Raw genomic sequence first — 17,093 nt, 5'->3', positions numbered from 1 at the left:
TATTAGTAAGTGTTTCTACTTCATATTAGACAGAAAATTAGATTCATCAATGACATTTTTCATTTCCTCCTCCTCACTCTCCATATTTTGCCACCTGATCTGTTATTTTAACCTCTTCTGCCAAGTGTCAGAGTCAGACACACATTTAGATACACACACACACACACACAAACACACACACACACACACAGTACACAGATACACACACACACGCGCGCACACAAACACAGTACACAGACGCACACACCAGATGCCAATTTCAAAAGAGACATCTTAATAGTGCTGTCAATGAATTAATTAGACGTGTTAATGAGCTAATGGCAGCTCACTCTAAATTAAATTAATGCTGTAATGGGTTCAGACAGAGAGAATTAGCTTCAACTTCTCAAAATTATTCTTGAGTGTGTGTATGTGTGTGTGTCATCTGCTGTAAATGGATCTAAAATGTACACAAAGCCCAGGCTGTCTCCATCCCCCAAAGCTAATCAAGAGGCACTTTGCAATTAAAAGCTTAATTACTGCAAGAGAGAGAGAGAGAGAGAGAGAGAGAGAGAGAGAGAGAGAGAGAGAGAGAGAGAGAGAGAGAGAGAGAGAGAGAGAGAGAGAGAGAGAGAGAGAGAGAGAGAGAGAGAGAGAGAGATGTTCCTGTGAATTTAAGAAATCTCTACCACTGCATCCCAGTATCCACTGCTACTATTCAAAGTATGTACTTTACTAGTGATGGGACAAATACTACTTTTGGGCATGTAGTAAGACAATCCCAAACATATGTCCCTACTATCAGGTGAAAATAAGTATGTGAACAGAGTAGTATGTCTGAATTCACAGTAGTCATAATAAAGTAGGCAAAGAGTCCCTGAATGACTCACTTGTTTGTGATTTAGAATGGCCTTCCAGTGGACACTTACTATGCCTTGAGGCATGGGAGAGGATTTGGGAATGACAGGGAAACAATGATGCTGGAAATTCACATGACAAGGACATTACGAATGTAGTACAGTACAACTGGACTATGTTCATACTACACACATACATACTACATAACATATAGTTTTTTTATTGTCACAAAGTAATTACTTATTCAAAAAAAGTACCTACACATAGAGTAGGCGATTTTCAGATGTAGACATGACACAAATTTTGGGACATAACAAGGGGTCAAGGTTTGGCTGGTTAGCATGTTTGCTTACATCAGTGAGAGGATGAGTTTACCTGTTTGGTGTGATGAGATTTAATGTCCCTGACAACCTCTGACATTTATGAAAGCCTGTTTCTGCTACAGAATAAAAAATAAAAAAGGTAATCACAACTTTTTATTTCACAATTTGTTGGAATTGTAAACAATTTGTGAAATGTAATGTCGGAATTGCAAGAAAAATCAAAAGTCAAAATTGGGAGTTTATATCTCACAATTCTGATCATTTTCAGAATTGTGTGTAAAAAGTCTAAAACGTAAGATAAAAATGAGCAATTTTATATCCCGTAGTGAAAACAAGCTTTCATACTGTACGTTCTAGACGTAAAAGAGGAATCAACTTTCTGCACTGTCAATCACTGTCTGAAACACGTCTCTGTGCATGGGAGCACTTTGGAGGTGTTATTATTGTTTTCTTTGCACACAAAAAGTATTCCTGTAGCTTTGTAAAATTATGGTTGAACCACTGATGTCACATGGACTATTCTACCAATGTCCTTGCTATGTTTCTGGATCTGGGAACATTGCAGTTGCGTTACTGTCTATGGAGGGTCAGAGAGCTCTCAGATTTCAGCAAAAATATCTTCATTTGTGTTCGGAAGATGAACAAAGGTCTTACGGGTTTGGAACGCCATGAAGGTGAGTAATTAATGGCAGCATTTACATTTTTGTGTGAACTAACCCTTTAAAAACGTGTGAATGTGTAAACTGGCAAATTAATATGCGAATCACATGCATACCAATCATTCATTGACTTATTGAACATTTAATTTACATAAAATAGTCAAAATGCTACTGTCTAGCAATCGCATACAACAAACGGAAATACTTATATAAATATAAATAAATAATTATTAACGCACAATAAATAACAGTGTAATAGCAATACACATTTTTTCCAGAATATTTTTGCGACCCAGTAGCAACTCTTTCATAGCCCGGTACTGGGCTGCAACCCGTTGGTTGGGGACCTCTGCCATAAAAGACACAGAAAATCATAAAAAAAAAAAATCACACATGGGGTATTACTTATGTATTTCATGTCATAGAATAAGATGTGAAAATATCTTGAGCTTGTGTTAACCACAGACAAAAATGCTACCTCATTTCGATTATTTAGCACTCATTCCTGCTGCACTATATTCTAATCCTGGATGATACTTAAAACAAATAAAATGTAAACTAGGATGCAGCCAATGAATTTGAAAAAAAAAAAATTAAAAAATGAAATGGACAGACACGCAGAAAAGGAGGGTAGAAGAAGAAATGCTTTGGGATACAGCCAGATTCCACAAACTGAAGAAACACTCTTTTTAATGTATTTTTCGTCATTCCAAAGTGTTCTTTCTAGTTAAATTGACTTCATTGTTTCCATTTTAATCATGAAATCTGCCAGCCACTTCTGTTGCACATCTCTTTTACCTTCTCAATTCACGGAGGGACAAAGTCACAGACTAATTGTGTGTGTGTTCGTGGTGTCTCTCTCTGTTGGGAGCTAGCATTAGTTGCAAACACCATCTGCTTACTACAGGATCACCTGCTAGCAAACATTTAACCAACAAACACACACACAATACCTGCCTGTCATTGAGTACCAAAGTCATTACTGTAAGAACAAAATGTGTCATAGTTTAAGTGAAGAAATGTAAACTCTTTATAATAACTTCCACTAATAATGTTAACAAATAATATTTCATTACCTAATGCTTAATTAGAAATGTCATTAAAATTTAATTGATTACTTTATTTAAAGTTGGGGGTCTGTAGTCTGTAGTTGAAGAGAGAGAGGGGGGATGGGATCGGGAAAGGTCCGCAAGGTGGGACTTGAACTCGGGACACCCGAAGTGCAACAGCGCTATATGTCTATATAAGGCTATATCATTAGAATGATTTCTGAAAGATCTCATGATACTGAAGACTGGAATGAAATAGTAAACAGTTATTTTAAGCCGCAATACTATTTTATTTTACAGTACTTTTCATCAACACACACTTGAACTAATTCACTAAACAGGACAGTGCATAACTCTAGTAATTCTTTAAGCTATATGTAATATAGTACACTTGTTAATTGTACAGTATAACCAACTTTTTATAGTCATGAAAGTTAGTATGGAAAAAGGAAGCTGGCATGCAAAACAGAACAATGTATCAAAAGAAATTGATGAATGTAAAGTATAGCGGTTTTGTACAGCTACTCTAAACAAGCGAAAATAATTTAAACATTAAAAAAATCTTTGTCTTGTGAAATGTTTTCGCAAACGTAATCAGCTGCTGTTTAAGTTATCAACTACAAACTGTCTTTTAGTTTGTTTGATAGTTGTTCTGTGGCTCGTCATCCTTATTAGCATAATTCAGTGGCATTTATTCAAAACAAACACTTTAACGCTGTGAAAGGCTTGTAGTTAAGCTTGACTGCATGAAAATTAGTTTAAAAAAAACTTTTTGAACAGCTGCTATAAAACTGGAATTTTTAGAAGAACAATGCAAAGAAAATGGACAAATTTAACACACGCTCATCTTGCAATATTCATACAGAAAATCCACGTAAATACCCTACGTACAATAGCAAGCTTACGCTTCTCCCTGGCCAGGAGTTTGTCTCTTATTGCTTGTTAATTACTTCATCCTGTTTTTTGGCCAGGAAAGAAATAAATCATGATAATCTTCTGAAAAAACACTCCCTTGTGGAACCTATAAAAGAACCTTTCAAGGTGCAAAAGAAAGAACTGCGAGTGATGCGGCCCTCCATTTCCGAGCTGAAGCGAGGATTTCCAAACAATTACGTTTTGTTTCTGTGCAACAAGAGTGATATTAGTCACCCTAATTCTGACGCTTTTGAAACCAGAATGCTTTGAGAGGATGTATTAAACAGATATAATGAGGTTATCACAACACTGAGGTTATTCAACAAGATGTTTCATGTTCAACAAGAGTGTCTTGCACAAACACACACACTCACACACGAGTGCAACAGCCAAGAAGCTCATCATTAGCATACAATTGCTGTACTGGGAGCATTGTTTCTGAATCTCTTTAAAAGGGGACTTAAATTAAATCAGTCTGATGACGGTTTTTCTTCTCATTCTTTACATCTTCAAGCACTCTTTTGTCCTCCTGTAATCCCCTCGGCCCAAACTCTAATCCGTTTCAGAAAGATACAAACACAGCGTACCGAAAACTCTGGAAAAACTTTCAGATACATAAAATGCCTTCCAGGGCCTGAAAATCTCCTTTATGGATATAATTTGCTCCACTGAATTTTGGTGTACAACATTTTGTACAAAAAAGTACCTGCACATTTCCGCCACTCTGGTGTAGCACCCTTATCAAATCGAGGATGTCCGAGTCTGATCCGCTTGTAAACACACAGAAAATGTGTTTCATGGAAAGCATGAAATGCTTTGTGCGTGCCAAACCTAGAACGAGTAAAAGTCATTTTTCCATTGCTTTGAGATGCAGCCTGTGTAAGAATTTACAAACTCACACACATAGCATAATTGTAAATAAAATCGACACAGTTGCATTTTAGGATCACAAGAAAACCAGACACACCAGATTATTTTGCACACGCGACAAACACACACACAATTGATTCTCTCAGAACATACGCTCAGGATTTTTTGAGCAGGCCTCACTCATAAAGGATGTTTGAATGGTGTGCTTCACACATTTCCCCTGCAGTGAAAGGCATGGAATAGAAAGAACTTGGGATGATTGGCTTACAGGCTCCTCACTGCGGGGCCCGATTCCACTGCAGGCTGTGACAGACAGAAAAGTAGAGGGTGAAACTCTTTCAGATAGACACGGTGCAGCTTCTGATTAGCTCCTGAAGGACTATATAGGAGGACTGACTGATAGAAATGGTTAGCAATGGTGTTTTAACAACCGAAATATACTAACTAAAAAGTACCATGTAAAATTATTAAATAATTTTATAATTAAATTATAAATAATGGTTTTTGGACAACACTATGATTACATAATACTAGTATACCATGACATTCTTTGAAGCAATGTGGATTATTTATCACGTATACTACCATTTAAACTTAGTATTTTTTATGCTTAAAAGAAGTATCTTATGCTAATCAAGGCTGAATTTATTTGATTAAAATAGCCTAAAGAAAAAAAAGTGAAATGTTATTACAATTTAAAATAATAATTTTTTTAAACAACTTTACTATTTATTTTAAAATATACAAATGTCATTAATTTTATTATTTTTAAGTCACTTTTGATCAATTTAATGAATCATTGCTGAATATAACTTAAAAACTTAAAAAATAATTTCTTACTGAACCTACAATTTTTAAACAGTAGTGTAAATACCACTGTATTTGTAAATTGTTATTAAAAAGTATTGTGGCAGTACCATTGTATGGTGATTATAATACTATAGTACTGCAAGTCATGTACCATTACCTTTTTCTCTTTTTACCTTTTTTTGCACTCTAAAGTACTTACAAGAATACCATGGTACTACCATAGTACTATTTAAAAAAAAATAAATAAATAAAAAATAATAATTATATATATACATCCTATACAATAAGGACTTGTAATACCCTTTTATATACTGTATAATATGGAACTAAAATTTATATATCAGGGTATTTATATAGTACTCTATTTACTAGCATTACAGCAACAAGGTACAGCACTATGTAGACCATGGTAGTGCCAACTGAAATGGTACTATGGTACAAAACAACCATGGTAGTACTATGGTACCATTATGGTATTTATTTATTCATTTTACTTTATCATAAACAAGTACTGTGGTTGTAACATTGTAAATTATGCTGGATAGCATTTATTATTATTTTTAATAATACATTTACTGCATGAAGTGAAATGTTAAAGTGAGACCCTTGAGGTAAGATGCCCCACCTCCCAGCTCAGCTGGTCATGTGATCTTAACCATTAACCCCATGAGACAACCATTCCCATGCTTATTTAAAACAACAACAACAACAACAACAAAAAAAACACTTCCTTTATCAGGCTATGGACACAAAAGCAACACACTGAAGCAAACTGAGTGATAAGCATGCAAACCACAGACTTGCATGCAGCAGTGCAAACGCGTACACACATGTGCACATGCATACTCAAAATGCTAATTACGGCGAAGAGTGTGAAAGCTCATTCGCCGGCCAGACTAATTAAACAGCATCATCTCATCTATATTCGTAATTAAACACTTGAGCATAATCACACAACGCGCCAGGACTCCAAACGAATCAATTAAAAGCGTCTGATTAATTAATTTATTCTGACTACATTTGTCCCACTTTCTAATAAATGGATACTTTGTAGTCTTTTCACTTTAGCCTCATTTATCTTTTTTTTCTAACCTCTTTGTTGTTCTTCATAAAGTTGACCACAGGGCAAATCCATGTCATTTCCATTTTTTGCTTTTGCACTATTTTCTCTTTTAAGTTGCGTTAAATTGAGCCTGCTTGAGGCAAGTGCTTTAAAGAGAAAGAGAGAGAGGTTGCAAATACACACCCATGCTTTGATACCATTTAACGTGGTTAACATGCACAGAAAAAAAAATATATATATATTAAAGTGACAGGTCACCCAAAACAAACAAAAATAAATCAATCAAATCTGTCATTATTTATGAATGATTTTCTTTCTTATGTGGAACACAAATGAGAATTTTACAGTTATTGGCAAATAAAGCTGTCATGCCTCAAAAAGAGGGAAATAATACATTTCTGATGATATTTCTATTCAGTGAGCTGTTAACTATTGCAACAGAAAAGTTGAGCTGAACCTCAGAACTGGATCAGATTTCATGGATGAATTATTCAGACTGGTTTTATGAACAAATAGTTCACATGATTCTTTGGAAAGATCTGACTCAAAAAATTCATGAATCACGAATGAATCATGAAACTCTCACGAATGCACCAATTTAAATGTCAATTTGTTTCTCACAGATTATTATTATATTAATAACTGTATGACTTCAGAAAGCCTGAAATATAGTCGTATTGACTACTTTTATGATGCTTTTCTGTTCTTTCTGAAGCTTAAATGCTTTAATCGCCAGTCACTAAAACTGGATAAAAAAGCAACCAGTACATTCTTGGAAATATCTCCTTTTGTGTTCCACAGAACAATGAAAGCCAACATGACAGACTTTTCCTTTTTGGGTGGACTATCCCTTTAAAACACAAGCATTGCATTCATAATGTCAGACACGCACAGCACCAACAAAGCCTTTTAAGTTTAGCACCTTTATCGTTTCTATGTACTGTGCAGGGAAAGAATGAAAAATGTATGTTGACAGACGAGTGTGTGTGTGCTCCATCGACTGCTCCCAGCCCCAGCGGTCCCATTTACCTAGTACAGTGTTCAGGTCTGCGATATTAATTAAGATAAATTCGCCTCCATATTCTGCTGCTGTGCTATCACCCCATTTATCAAAATTAGGTTCATTATTTCTGGGCGCCAGCAGAATTATTACCTTTTTCATGTCTGATTTTTATTAATATTCATAATTTAATAATGCAGCATTTGAAGCTGTCCGCAGAGGGAGCATTTATGAGATAAAGAACTGTGACATTCACAGACACGGCGGGCAGAAACACACACACACACACACACGGTCTGTTCACACAAGGCCTGTGTTGATAATTTATTTCAAAAATCATGCATTATATTTACATTAAACTGTTGTTTACGTTTTTAGTGGCGAAATATATTCATAAGTGTACATACCCTTATGAAATGTGTAGAATTATGATTTACTGTAGCAAGACCATTTAAAGGTGCAATGAAGATCTCAATTGGCAATACTGTGACATAGACTTGGACATATGCTTTTGCACTTAAAGATTACCATATATTTATGTACAGATATTAATTGTAATATCTTGGTATATTTTAAAGTACCATAATATTACAATGTGATACTACCACTATAACATGGTAATGCCACAGTATATGATTTTGTAAGGGTTTTACATGTACTGTGGAAGTACCACAGTACAGTTGGGAAATATATGGTAATCATTTCCATATGAATGTACCATGGTGTTCCTGAATAATTCTGTACCATCAATGTGCCATATTTTTTGGTACTGAAGTTTGTATGGTATGTTTCGGTGCATGTCTCTTTAAATGATAATGAGCTACTGCTCATCTCACCCTCTTTTTCCATTTGTTTTTTTTGTATTCTGTGGCACATTACCATCAAAAACAAAACTAATGTACATGTCAAAATTACCAGAGTAGTAAAAAACAAACAAACAAACAAACCACCAAGACAGCTTACGTTTTTAAGTGTAACTATAACACCAAAAAAAAAAAAAAAAGGTAATACCATAATACTGTTAAATATTAAATATATTTTTAAATCAGCTCCACCTGCCACATTAGATCATTTTTTTTCACAATGCATTCTAGAGCGATGCTGCCGGAAAAAATAAATAAAAATTTGAAAATGAAATTAAAATAATATATTCTATGCTGAAGCTAAGTGTGTCACGAGGGGAAAATGCACAACAGTGACGTATTTGAGAAAAGATGATGCAGTTTTGACATTTTTTCAATATCTGTTCCTGTATTTAAAATGACGTTACTACGCCAACACTCGCTTTCCTCACACTCACCCTACCCTCACCTCCCATCCATCTCACGTTCACCCTGCAGGTGAGCTGAGCTGAATTGACATTTTCCTCCCTCGTTTTCTCTCACCCTCCACCTCTCCGGTGCTGTAATTTGGCATAATTAATGCTAACATTACTGCTGATAATTTAGCTACTTAATTAAACTCAGAGGACTTCATTAAGGCCGGGATGGCACTGTGACTTGTGTGTGTGTGTGTGTGTACACATCATCAGTGTCAGCAAATGTGTGTCAGAGACTGGGTGTGTGTGTGACATAATTTGCTTGTGAGCAGCGTCTTGGTGGGTAATTGTTTTTGTCATTAGATCTGTGGTGGTGATAAAGATGGGCACAGATAAGGGGCTTACTATGCATGCGTTGATATTGTCATGTTTTTGTGGCGGAAAATAAATAACCTTTGAACCCATGGTGTGAACCAAGAGGGCACATTTTGCTAAGATTGCATTTTTAACATTCTTTATTTGATCTTCAACTCACCAGTCTAATTGATACAGAGCTTTTATGTAGACTATTAATTAGAAGTCAGTATGTATACTCAGCATATTACATTTTTCTGTGTACTGTCAAAAGGTACAAAACAATACTGCATGCAATACTGTAAACCATAATGCAATAGGCTCAACTTGTTGTCTATCGGCAGCATCTTGTAATGCAGAATTTAAACAGAAACACAACTGATTTCAAGTGTTTTGCAAAGCATGTTGCTATTTATTTATATATTAAAATAGAAAACTATTTTATTTTTGATCAAATAAATGCAACCTCTGTGAGCCTAAGAGACTTCTTTCAAAAACATTACAAAATCGTCAGGGTAATTTTGCTTACAGTAGCATGCCTAAAAATATAGATAGGCAGCTCACTACATTTTGGAACACAGCTACAGTCTGTGTTCAATGAAAACTCTAGCAGTGAGAGTGGACTAAAAGATCCATTTAAAAGAGGATGCTGTTTTAGCTAAAACAGTTAAGTCTATCTGCTATAATAATCACTGTCCAAACAGTGGAATGAATTATGCCTCATTCATTCATTATGCATGCGAATCACTGTGTGTAACTTGGCCAGAGAGTTTGAAAGGTCCTATAATTCACTACTGTTTTCTTATTCTGCTCTGACCTCTCTCCGCTCACTCTCTACCATCCTGCCACGTCTTATTAAAGTCATCATGAAGACAAAATTGACCCAATGTACTTTCTCAATACATCCTGGTTTTTTCGTGCATGATTCATCTGTGTAAAAAAACAAAAAAAAAACAAACAAAAAAAACAGTTGTCTTGTAAGCTAAATGCAATGACTTTCTTTGCCTCTAAAAATATACTAAAGAATAGTATATACTATATACTAAATATACCAAATATACTGTTAACCAATAGCCTATTCAGGCATACTTTTAGGCTACTGTTGTAGGTAAATGCAGCCTTTATATAAAGTTAATGTGAACTGGCATATGCAACGCACCTAACTAATGAGTTAAAATTTGGGGTCAGTCAGATTTTTTTTTCTTTTTGTGAAAGAAATGAATACTTTTATTCAGCAAGGATGCATTAAACTGATCGAAAGTGACAGTAAAGAGAAAAATGTATACCGTTTTCCACAAATATGTAAAGCAGTACAACTGTTTTCAGCATTGATATTAATAAGAAATGTTTCTTGAGCAGCAAATCAGCATATTAGAATGATTTCTGAAGGATCATGGGACACTGAAGACTGGCTAATTGTAGCTGAACATTCAGCTTTACCATCACAGGAATAAATTATATGTTCAAATAAAACAAGTTGTTTTAAATTGCTGTAATATATTCACAATTATTCGTTTTTTTTTCTTCAGTATTTTTGATCAAATATGCAGCCTTGGAGAACAAAATACTTTTTTTCAAAACATTAAGAAATCTTTGAAGGTAGTGCACATAATCAAAAATATTTCTGAGTGAAACAGTATGCTCAATAATAAAAAATAAACTTTTAATAAAATAAAAAAAAATGGAAAACTTGATATTCATCCTCCACAACCTGGTCAAAAAAAAAAAAAAAAAAAATTAGAAGGGGACATCAGTCCTATTTCACTCTCAAATTCATATTACAAAAATAATTTCCATATTGACTTCAAGCTAGTCCCTAACCAGATAGAAAGTTAGTGACTTTTTCACAATAAGCCAAGTCTGATGTACTAAACCCAGAGTTCCTTCAAAAATGCAATCCAATGAATCATTCAAACAGTTAGACCTCATATTAGATTAGAAATAGTTGGATTAGAACTGTTTTTTTTAAGTCTACATGTGTATATGTGTGTTTAAGGTGTGTACCTGTGTGTATTAGTGTGCTTGTAGTGACAGGCTCCAAATCGGTCTGTTCACATGCTGAGTGGGTTTTGGATTATCTGTGTACTAATTAACGCCCGGGCCGAGGCGAGGAGAGAGGGTCTGTCTCAACCCCATGAAATGCACACATGCATGCACATGCAGGTACATGCAAAATTCACACCACATTACACACCCCGGTCACTGATGAGTTCATGACCAAACATACACACACATGCTTTCAAGGTTGACATGAAGGTAAAGCCTTCTGAATGTGATGAAGAAAAAGTGAATGTTTTACCAATGCAAATCCGTGCTAAATGCTAGGTATGATGCTATTCATTTGCTATGGTGTTGTAGGTTGTGTATTTAACTAAAGTCAAAAAGCCCTCAGAGGTTTTTAGATAAAACTCCTAAATTTGATTGTTTAGAAAAGTAATACCTTTTCTCAGTACCTTTGCACCAAAATTTCAGCAACCTAAAATATCCAGCCATTTTTTAGCAAAAAAATATGTTGCTGAAATTTTGGTGCATCATTACCTATGAGGCATCTGTTGCTACAGGAGTTCTGAGACTTGCAATATATCTATGGAAGGCCAAAACTATTGACTAAAACCGTGATGTTCACTCTTAAAAATAAAGGTTCTAAAAGGGGGCTTTCGCAGCAATGCTATAGAAGAACCATTTTGCGTTATCCAAAAGTGAACATTTCTTAATAGAACCTTTTTTCCTTATTGCGAAGATCATTTTAATAAACAGAAGATTCTCTTTCCACTTCCTCCACTTATAAAGAACCAATGCAACGGTACCCTTCCCAAAAAGCAATATACTTAAGTAAATTTCAAGTATATTTTTAACTATACTTTATGTAGCAACTATACAAATATCAGTGTTCTAGCAGTATACTTGTAAGTGTACTATTTCAATAATCCTTGGGACTAAATTGGCCCACTTTCTAGTATATAAAAGTATACTTTTTTAGTATACTTTAAGTACAACAGTAGCAAACTTTGAGTACACAACTAGTTTACCTCTATGTTTGTAATTTGCACTGCAAGTGAACTTCTAGATATACTGATAGTTTACTAATTAAATACTTTGTACACTTGAAGTATAGTCTCAGTAAACTACAAGTTTAGTAGTTTTATACTGCAAGTATACTCATAAGTTTTTTTAAGTGAACTTTACATCATACTTTAAGTATACTAGTATGTCGCTATTTAGGTTTTAATTTGTATATATTTTGTTATATGAATATCTGAACATACAAAACATTCCAAAGAAAGAACAGGGTATCTGCTTTTAAACAAAAACATTTTATTCTAGCTTCATCCATTCTTTTTTTATACACTTTAATGTGGGTAAGTTTAATAAAAATAAAAAAAATAACATTTTGAACAAAAAGCTGAAAAAAAGACTATGAATTGGATTCAGAATGATAATCAAACACCCCAAAGCTTGACTGTAATTATTACCTCTTCATCGGCCGACATTTTATTCCATAACGTTACAGTTTTGACGCTGTTTCGTGTCAGATGATCGTGTTGTTTCTTTTTCTTCTTCACTTGTGTTTTCTTGGAAATTCTGTACAGAAGATTTGTACTAGCGCTCTCTACCGCATAATAATGAAAACACAGATTCTAGGAGCACAAGTATATCTCAATTTTTTTTAGACTTTTTGTAAGTCAAGTATACTTAAATGTCATTTTAAGTATATTTCTGAGGAGTACATAAAGCCCATTTCTGAGAAGTACATAAAAAGTAAACTAAAAGCTTACTTTCCTATTTTTAGTTTAAATGAAGTATACTTATAGCACACTTGAATAAACTTCTTTTTCGTAAGGGTAAGGTTACATGGATGTTAAAAGTTCTTCATGGAACCACAAACTGTTTTTCCACCATCGTGCCAAACTGTTGTTGTTGCTTAAATAGGACATGGCATGTCTATTTTCCACAAGTCAGTATGATTCTTTAGTCTTTATTAAATTCCAGCTACATACTTTGGCTAAAATTCCTCATTGGTAGTGTAAAATAACACCCTTTTTACCTTGTCAAAAACACTTCTGTGTTGTAGTGTATGAAGTATGAAGACTTCCAATACCCAATTAACCCAAATTTTATTTTATGAAAAATGAATTTTGGTGCATCACTAATATCAGGTCCTGCCATATCCTGTAGCACAAATGATGCAGTACAAGTTATGCAGTGATTTTTTATATTGTTTAATAATTTTAAGATAGCTTTACCAATGTATGAAACTCTGAAGTCTTTCTCATTATCAAATAATCAACATGACTATCCAAGTGTTGTTAGAAAGTGGGCCTACACGAGATATGCAGTATCTTAAGATTCAATCTCCAATCATAACTATATCCAATTCATAACTCTCTGTTACAAGGTAACTCTTTTATATGAGAGGATACAAGCTATCCATTGCAATCGGAGTCTCTTGCACAGACCATGAGAAATAGGCCCGAAACATGCCTGGAAGGCATAAAAAAGATGCAAAATTACTTGTGAAGAGAAGGAGCGAGTGCGAGACGTATGGAGAGCAGGCCTATCAAACAACTCCAGGCAAGATGATACGATAAGGGCATAATCAATCAGGAGCGTGCAGAAATCCTAAAGTGGTTGGTGTAGCCTCCCTCAAATTCAATCAGCCAGCCTTAGAGGAAGCTTACATGCCATGAAGACATGCTGGAATGGGAAGCTCAGATATCAGCTAATTCTATCATAGGGGCATGATGAAGTTCTACACGCCCGTTGGAAAGGCAAAACTAAAAGGTCGGGGGCTTTTTTAATATTGAAAACTGAGGAATATTATATCATTCAATTTGTAATAGAGGGAGGGGAGATCTGATTAGGCCGTCTAATGTGCTTTGGCTGAGAGAGGTGTCTCTTCTTCAATGGCAAGCCAACAGAGAGATTGTAATATACTGTGATTAACTATCTAATCCACTAAACGGAGTAGGATCTGTCTTTATCTGTGCAGACTACATGAGCTGAAATCAGGTTAGTTTAGAAACAAGACGACTGAACGCAAGAGGAGAAAGAGGAGAAGATGTGTAATGAGAGGAGAAAAATAAAGGGGAAGAAATGAGAGAGGAGATAATGGGGGAAATAGTGTAATGAAGAGGATAGATGGGACATACGAGAAATGAATGGGCAGATGTCGGTATGTGTAGCCTATGTCTGTAAATCTTTTTTGGCCCACTTTTATTGATAACAATATCAAAAGCATAGTTCAATTAAAGTCAATCACTCCTTTAATTCGAAATCTTTTAACATACAGGCCGGTTCACACAGCGTTTTTGCGGTACACTGCAGTGCCTTTCAATTGTTTATGTAAACATTCGTTAGACGGACTGACTGTAATTCAGTGTTACTCGCGACGTTTTGCCCCTTAGGGCATTGATTCTGCATCTTACTTTAAACGTTTCTGTGTGAAACGTCCTATAACATATACAAAATAAAAGAAGGCCAGTGTATTAAATCATAAAATAAAATAAAATAAAATCAATATGGTGTAATGCTTCAGCCCTCCCATTCTGAACACCGACTTGATCGATGTGTCAGAACATGTCAGAACATCTTGTTGCAATTTTCAAACGATCTGATTGTGAGACCAGTTAAATAATTTGACCTTTAAAATCTCATACAGTATTTTTATAAAGTCCTAAACTGCCTCACGTGGCGTTGAACAGTCTAATTCATTCTAGTGAATCGGTTCACCCTAAAAGGTGCGTCTGTAGCATTAAAGGGGACATATGATGCGATTTCAATTTTTCCTTTCTCTTTGGAGTTTTACAAGCTCTTGGTGCTTAAAGAAGATCTGTAAAGTTGCAAAGACTAAAGTCTCTAATCCAAAGAGATATTCTTTATAAAAGTTAAGAGTCAACCACACCCCCCAAAACAGCTCATCTCTACGTCACTATGTGGGAAGATTTGCATAACGTGGCCCAAATGTTCACGCAAAGAAAGAAGGCGTAACTTTTGTTCTCTCTGTTTCCGCTGCTGTGTATTGTAAATAATATAATGGGCATGTACTTAAAATAACTTTGGACATGTACATGTCCTGAACCCCCAATGTTTTTTTACTTATTTATTTGGGTTTTTATGTTTTTGTCCATTATACTATGGAAGTCTGTTTGGTTAAACATTCTTCAAAATATCTTATTTTTTGTTTCGCACAGAAAGTCACGCAAGTTTGGAACAAGAGGGTGAGTTTTTATTTTCGGTTGAATGATCTCTTCAGTGTAGCTACTTTTTCTAGCTTGTAGTGTAGAGTAAAAAAAGTAACTTTCTTCCATTCATTGACAGACACTGCTGTGAATTTTAAATCTTCCAACAAGACAATCGGCTTCATTTTGCTAAATTAATATGCCTGCTGGAAAAACCCTGACATATATTTTCATTTCTTTTTAATATTTAGCAGACTTATGGGACAATACATCATAAACTGGAATAATACAGGATGGAATAACTCTTGAATACGCTGTCACATTTTGGGCCAGGCCTTGTTTGTGTGGTGACGCCAGTGTGTGTTTTTGGGAGATGTTTAGTCATAAAGTAATAAACGTCAGCAGAGAATGATAGTCACGATGATGGACAGGGCCAAAATCAGACCTGGCTTCACATGTCAGCAGCATTCGTGTCACAGTCGCCTGTGTTCAGACAGACAGACTGCAAAGTGCTGGATGAAACCGCACATGAGCCACAACATTCAATCACACACAAAACAAAAATACCAAGAGAGAAACTTCACTTGCTACTGACGTCAACTTACGCAGAAACACACACGTCTTTTAAGCGATAATTATGCCAGCACCATGTTAGGCTTGGCAACCGGTCCTTTTTCACTGTGATTTTGAGTTATCGCTTTGGAGAGTCTATATACGTGTGAGCGACAGAGAGAGACAAATGACAAATTGTTCATGCACTCTGACACTCGCATCAATGGGGGTGATTCACAACCTTTTAGAGCGAAAAAGCAGAAACGTTTTGAATTAGACAACAGAGTCTACACACACATACACACACGTCTAATAAGAGTGGAAAGTGAGTATCATAGGGCAAGAAACCTGAAAGCAAGAGAAAAGGTGAGATAATTTAACTTGTCTCACTCTCTCTCATATCCTACAATGATGTCAGCTGCCTCAGAGAGATCAAGTGAAGGTGAGGAATATGCTATGCTCTTGCCCACACACACACACACACACTCACAAATCTCCATCTCTCAAGAAAATGGCTTAAATCAAGACACTCAACACTGAGAATGAGTGACAGTATACTGTATGCTTTTAGTACTTGAGACAAATTAGACAAATTCATGGATTATAACAAGAGTTAACAAGAATACTGTAACTGGTGCTTTCTACTAACATGAATGAAACCTTAAAGTAGGGCTGCACAATTTGGCGGAAAAATATCACTATGGCTAATAATAATAATAATAATAATAATAATAATAATAATAATAATATAATAATAATAATAATAATTATTATTATTATTATTATAACAACGATTAATATATACAGAGCAGAGCTGGGTAGATTACTTACAAACTGTAATCCATTAATGATTCTAAATAACATGACAAAAATCGAAGTCAGTAACATAATCCATTACATTACACATTTTAGGTAGTATAATTAGTCTACTTTTATTTTTATTTTATTTTACCTTTTTGATCCTTCTTTTGATCTCATTTTTCACATTGATTTAAACAGAATAATCTTGTACCATACTGATAAAATGTAATCATGTAATCCATAAAAAAGTAACTGTAGTCTGATTACAAGTATTTTAAAATCTAATCTCAAGTATTTAATTTTTGGAATCTGATTACGTAATACAGATTACATGTAATCAGGTATTACCCAGCTTTGTATATATATATTAAAATGATGTTTTTGTGTGTGTAACTGTATATGTATATATATATATATATGTGT

General features: G+C 34.8%; 1 protein-coding gene across 1 annotated transcript in view; it reads right to left on the bottom strand.

Annotated features, from left to right (window-relative positions):
- Positions 1-17,093, bottom strand: part of micall2b (mical-like 2b) — a 38,436-nt gene that overhangs the window by 899 nt on the left and 20,444 nt on the right. The gene's annotated exons all lie outside the window — the stretch shown is intronic.

Source organism: Cyprinus carpio, chromosome B1 (assembly GCF_018340385.1).
Source record: "Cyprinus carpio isolate SPL01 chromosome B1, ASM1834038v1, whole genome shotgun sequence".
Taxonomy (NCBI): Eukaryota; Metazoa; Chordata; class Actinopteri; order Cypriniformes; family Cyprinidae; genus Cyprinus; species Cyprinus carpio.
The sequence above is the reverse complement of the archived record's forward strand: the minus strand, read 5'-3'. Positions and strand labels throughout refer to the sequence as shown.